This window comes from Sphaeramia orbicularis, chromosome 10, assembly GCF_902148855.1.
Source record: "Sphaeramia orbicularis chromosome 10, fSphaOr1.1, whole genome shotgun sequence".
Lineage (NCBI taxonomy): Eukaryota > Metazoa > Chordata > Actinopteri > Kurtiformes > Apogonidae > Sphaeramia > Sphaeramia orbicularis.
The window spans coordinates 47785640-47792399 of NC_043966.1; the positions used below are offsets into that span (position 1 = coordinate 47785640).

At 39.5% G+C, this 6760-nt stretch overlaps 1 long non-coding RNA gene across 1 annotated transcript; it reads left to right on the forward strand.

Moving 5' to 3' along the window:
* The first annotated feature begins 5580 nt into the window (after positions 1 to 5580).
* Positions 5581 to 6420, forward strand: LOC115427686 (uncharacterized). Its single transcript, XR_003936531.1, has 2 exons — positions 5581 to 5850; positions 6243 to 6420. It is a non-coding gene; the product is annotated as an uncharacterized LOC115427686 (long non-coding RNA).
* Positions 6421 to 6760: the final 340 nt, after the last annotated feature.

Below are 6760 nucleotides of genomic sequence, written 5' to 3' on the forward strand. Positions count from 1 at the left end.
AAAAAAGATGCCTTCGATTATTTAAAAAGCATGGAGGCAGCAGGGCAAATGTGAGTAAAGAACAATTTTATTTTTATGCTCTTCAGCCAGAGGCATTATGGTATTAAGTCTCTTATTTCCAGCTCTCCCTCTATATTCTGGCAACGCATTGAACATGTGGACTAGAGCTTTTAAGGTCATTTGTGTGAATATATCTCAGTGAAACAGTGTGGGGATTTCTTAGTTATCCAGAATTAGAATTTGGTGGTCAAAGGTTAACACTGTTGTGACGTTAAGATGCTTATTCTGATCAAATTTTACACATATGAAAAATGTAGACGTTATGTTTTATGTCTAAATCATCAAAGGGCGACTTTCCTATGATATCAAATTAAGCTACAATCTACACTTTTAATATACTTCCTTCAAAGACTTCTGTGATAACCCCACACCCTTCGGGCACTAGGGGCTCTCATAGCTTGGTGTTTTTCAGTTGGAGCCATGCTAATTAGGCCACCTGTGTCAAATGCAGCTCGTCTTCCTTGACCTTACTGTTCAGTCTCCCTCACACTCTGGTCTGGTCTGTGCCCTGCTCTGTTCTGCCTTTCTTTGTCCTTTCTTTTGTTACCTCCGCCAAGAAGGTTATGTTTTTGCCAGGGTCTGTTTGTTTGTTTGTTTGTCTGTCCATTAGTGTGCAACATAACTCAAAAAGTTATGGACAGATTTGGATGAAATTTTCAGGGTTTGTTGGAAATGGGATAAGGAAGAAATTATTAAATTTGGTGGTGATCGGGGGTGGGGGGGGCCCACAGGGGGGCCCACTGATCAGCCTTGGCGGAGGTCTGCGCTCTCCGAGTGCTTCTAGTTTATTCTGTTTTTGGTTTTAATAATGTGTATGCGTCTGGACAGCCATGGATGTAAACTGCTATTTGGTTGTCTCTGTGTTGAATTGTCAACTTTGAGGGCTCCCAGACATTTTGGGCCTTTTTTGCACACATACTGTAAGTGTGTATTTGTGCAGAATTACCCATATTTCACAAACACAAAATCAATCAAGGATTTAGCAACAAAAAAACTGTAGTGTTTAAATCACATTGTAAACAACACAATATTGGTGGGCTGGCATGCATACTTAACACACTGTTTACATGGATTTAATGATGCATTAAAAACACTTAAAATCAGGAATCTAAGCATATGTTCAGCTACACACATCAGCTTATGACAAATGTGACAAAAAATATGAAATGATTACTTGAAAATTCCCTCTTGTCCACTGTTTAAGGCAGGAACCATTCAGGTAGGGTTTCTGTATCAACAGTAATAATACAGTACACTGTCAATTAGCATTGCTTTGTGTCTCATTCCATCAGTTGGGGGGCAGCCATGGCTCAGATGGTAGAGCAGGTCGTCCAATTACTGAAGGGTTGGCGGTTCAAATCCCACTCTGTCCATGTGCTGTCGTGTCCCTGGGCAAGACACTTCACCCTCCTTGCCTCCACTGCTGCTACTCACACTGGTGCATGAATGTGTATGAGTGCGTATGACTGTTCGGTGGTGGTCGGAGGGGCTGTAGGCACAGAATGGCAGCCATGCTTCTGCCAGTCTGCCCCAGGGCAGCTGTGGCTACAGATGTAGTTTACCACCACCAGAGGGAGAATGTGAGAGTGAATGAATAATGGGTCCTTTGTACGCACTTTGAGTATGTGTTCATAGAAAAGCGCTACATAAATCTAATCCATTATTATTATTATTATTATTATTATTATTATTATTATTATTATTATTATTATTATTATTGTACATACAGTGTTGTATAATGTGCTTTGATAACAGTAGCTAACCTGTTAAACAGTAGATCTTTGGACCAACCAACAGAGGTACTCTGGATCCAACTGCATCATGGTCCTGTTCATATATCATGTGAGAGGTATCCTCCAACTTGTTTTACTGGAAGAGTGCTCCCTCAGCTTCCAATCTCCAGAGTAAATGGGATGCAGCATATTTATATTATTTCAAAATCTCACAGCTTCTCACCATCATTTATCAGGTAATATCAGTTAAGTCTGTTAGGGTTTAGAGATTAAAAGTTCTACATTGTACACAATCCAGTATGACTGAACCAATTTGAACTAACTACAAATGCATAACACAGCCAGTCTTCGATCCAGCAAAGGTGTTCTCAATCAAACTCATCCATGGCTGAACTACATGGTAACAACATGACATAGGACTGCACAGCCAGGATTGCGGTGTAAAAGTACAAAAAAAAAAAAAAAAAAAAGCAAACCATATCTAGACACTACATCAACGAGCTCAACCTTGGTTCAGATCTGGGTTGTAATTTTCAAGTGCACAAGTGTTTTAACCCTTAAACTGGATATTGGGATTGTACCAAGCAAAAAAATAATCCTACTTGCCTTCTGTAAGATTTCCCTTAAATTTGTTATGATTAACATTCCTGTCAACAGTTGCTATTTATACGCTCAGAAAACTCAATAAACATGCTGAAAAGTATGGTTCTATCATTTAGACTCCAGATTCACTTAATTGATCTTTGCAGAAATTTGAAGGTAAATCTAGTGTAACTGAATGTAGAGGCATGAGCTGGGGTTTATCCTACGAAGCCATTCTTTTGTTGTTTTAGTAATGTAATACCATCAAGTAACCACATGGGAGAGCTGTGGTACTGTGGTGCTGATTCACTACCACGTCTCAGACATAGTGACACTGGGCAGCGAGAGAAAGAAGCCTATTGAAAATTCATGACATGCTCTTCTCAGCTTCTGCAAGATACACAGCAAGTATAATGAGCTCAAAGCTGAGAAATTGGTCCTTCCTGACTATTTTATCAGTTCGTATTTGTTTTTCAGCTCCATGTCTATGTGAGACTCCAACTCTGTGTCATCATTTAAATATAAATTACTAGCACAGCTGTGGCTTTAACAATACTCCACATGTCACGTGGGGAAAAAAATGAGGAGACCTCTACACAAACATCCACTCTGGTTGTGGTAAAGATGTTTAATGAGCTGGAACTGAAGGTGGTAAACTTTAATTTATGTGTGTAGCTCTATGAATTTACTCATAATTACATTTTATCTTTATGTCACTCTATTAGGTTCTGCCATCTCATTGTCCATTAACTCATCCAACACTGTCTAAAATTCTGCCACGTCTGTCTATCCTTTCCTTCTCTTCTCTCTCTCTCTCTGTCATTCTCTGGCTGTCTGTGTCTGACCTAGTTTTGGACAGCCTTTCCTATATACACACACACACACACACACACACACAAAGGAGAAAAAAAAAGGAAGAAAATAAAACTACACACACCACCGTTGTGTACAACTCTCCCGTAGGTGCTCAGAATCCTTGAAATTTTTTTGAATTTCAGTGTGGTGTTTTTAAGGTCTGGAAATGTTTGGAGTTTTGATCTATGAGGTTGAAATAGCTGGCATTAATCAAGGTTGTGAAACAACGCTTTCAGATAATACTGCTTTTGAGCAGCAGAGTTTTATTCCCATCATGTTCTAGTGTGGTTAACACACATCTGCAAAGGAGCCGAAGACAAGTATAGTCAAGAATAGAGTGTGTATCCTATAATTTGTAATATTCAATCTGAAATTTTGTCTGTACTTCTTCGTCTGATCTGATCTTCTCTTCTTCTCTTCTCTTCTCTTCTCTTCTCTTCTCTTCTCTTCTCTTCTCTTCTCTTCTCTCTTCTCTTCTCTTCTCTTCTCTTCTCTTCCCTTCCCTTCCCTTCCCTTCCCTTCCCTTCCCTTCCCTTCCCTTCCCTTCTCTCTCTCCCTGCTGTTTGTACTTGCAGAATGTGATGCAGACTAGTGCTGGCATGTTGCCCCCGACCAGACCAAAATACTCACACAACATGCACACAGCATCCAAAACAAAGATGCAACTAAAGGACAAAGACACACAAGCACATACACCATCTCGCCTGCCGTATACATCTTCTAATATTCATTCCAATACATTTGGACTTTGGCTGCAATAATAATAATAAAAATAATAATGATAATAATAATTATTATAATAAAAGGCTCTTTGTGTTATAGGAGGACTTTTGAGAGGAGAGGACAGCGATGTCATAAGGAACCACAGTTACAGCTACTGCTACCACACATGCTGAGTGAGAAGTTTCAACCATCTGGTCAATCATTATTCATAGCAAGGCGTAAACAGTAAAACGTGCCGCTGGGCATCTGCTGCCCTAAGTGTAAGATAGAGACAGAGAATGGCAAGCTGGTAAGTTCTTATTCATATGCTTGTAGTTCGGCTAATCTGTAGGTGAAGGAGTAAGATGAAGACACAAGGGCTGTCTGTGAGAGGTTCAAAGACCACATGGACTAAGACTTAAGTATTTAGGGTGGTACCAGAAGGCCTTCAACACCCAGAAATCCTAGAAAGTCACACTCGCGTTTACATGACAACTTTATTCTGGTTTAATCTGAATAAACGTTAGATCCTTTTAAGATGCCGATGTAAACACCTTATTCCAGTTGAAAAAGAATAATTTGGATTAAATTTAAATCCAAATAAAGTCACTGGTTTAATCCCCTTTTTATTCCGAACTAAATTATTCCTTGGACATGTAAACCCTTTATTCCGTTTGGACTTAATTCCTGCCATTCTGCGCATGCTCGTTGTCTTGTCCCATCGCGATGATGCACACATTCTGCGCTGGCGGAAGAATATGCAATGCGGTGTAGTCAACCCAAACCGTTCTATTCTGATGGGATCTACCAGCCTCTAAAACCCTGAAGGAAGAGTTCATCACTTCTGTTTTTTATTAATTCATTTGTCATGCACTAATGAGTTAGATAAGTGGGCAAATCAGTTTGCACTGCAGTGCACCGATTGCCTTGTTCTCGCAGCCCTTCCGTTAGCTTAGCTTAGCCTAGTTTAGCATAATCACTTCATTCCTATGGTCAGACGTAGCCAGGCTTTTGTGGGTGATCCGTAGCATTTTATGAGTGATTTTGTGAAATTCAATTCTCCCTAATCATTACTTTAGTCCGGTGGGGTCAGTATGATCACAAATTGAGGCTCAAATCATGGCGATGTGACTTACTGCAGTAATAAAATCTTGGGAAATAAAAACTAATGCAAAGCTAAAATGGTAAAGGAAGGGCTGTGAGAACAAGGCAACGTGAGCACTGCAGCGCAAACCCTTTTGCTCACTTATCTACCTCAATACCTCATGTAAACCTTTATTCGGGTTTAACATTTCCATGTAAACAGAAGAGAAAATACTTTAGTTCCGAATTAATTTCTTCTGGAAAAATAAATCGGATTTAAAAAACATCATGTAACCGTACCCACTGTGGTATTATCAACCATGGGTTTAACCCGGATGCAGAGGACGTGTAAAGGGTGGATTGCTGGTGGTTATCAAGATGGTTCAAAAGGCTCATGTTTCTATGGTGCAGCAGGTCAGGTGTCCATTAGAAACCAACCTTTACTAAAATATTTTGGCCATCAAATTCAATGTGATGAAGTTCATGAAGTTATCAGGCAATACTGTAGTTCGATTTGAACCTGATAAAATTATGCATGCAGTTACACTGAAAATCCACAAGGTGGTGCATATTCTTTACAAATGACAGTGAAGTATCAGGAAGGGGAGAAAGAAAACGAAAGTAAAAAGTAAGGAGGAGTGCACGGTAAAATACGCGTACAGTCTTCTATGCGCAGCGTGGAGGGTTTTTTTTGTTTTGTTTTTTTTTTTTGTTCATACATACATTAGTTCAAAGTAAATGTTAATTCAGAAGAAGCAAGTTTGTTCCTAAATATTTTTTGTTACCAGAGGATTAAGGAGGACCACTGTTCAGTGTGTTTCATGACAGTTCTCCGGTGAGTGTGCTTTTCTTTCATTGTTAGCTTAAAGGAGATGATGCTAGCTCTTGCTAGATTCATGAATGCAGATGGTATTTTATGTTAAAAACCCAATCGGAGGAATGTGAGGTGTTTCAAAAAAAACAAAAAAAAAAAAACAAAACTCAGCACTGTTGAATTCATGATATGTGAATTTTGAGAAGTTGATATGTGAATTGTTTTCTCAGCAGAAACGATAGCTCTGTGAATAATTTTATTTAAGCTAAAGGCATGTTAATGTTTTATGGTTTTGAGCATTTGTGCAAGCAATAAGCTGATATAAGTTCAAAATGAGTGTTTAAGATCCTGCTAATGCTGCATAGTGTGAAGAATACTGGACTTTAACTGAGGTTAAATTGTACGCTATGCAGGCTGGGTTTTTTTACGGTCGATTTCTGAAAGAGACGACTGCAATCTGAGGTGTTCCAGTCAGCAGGAACCAGACCGCTCATCACTGCTGCTGCATGCAGAGGAGTCACAGAGACAGACCATGGATTTGGATTCGTCAGCTTTCCACGTGGATTCCAGATAAGATTTAGAAGAGAGAAATAACTATAAGGGGGCCCCTAATTAACTAAAAGCTAACTCTGAACTAAAAGGGAAGGAAAAGGAACCAAAGTGACTAAGGAAAAAACAAGGAAACTTTGACTTGACTGAACTGAACTTGAAATAACTTTTGACAAAAAGGATAAAAAAAATAATAATAATCTGAGCAAGAACAATATAGCCATTTCTGTGGCAACTTTGTATTTGGCCTTATTTGAAAGCTCTCGAGGTCCCCCACACGTCTGTGGGGTCAGATGTCACGTGTCGTGCACTTACACGTGACTGACCTCGAGTGGGCGTGGCCCATTGACTCCCATTCATTCCAAGCAGGTGTAAATATGCG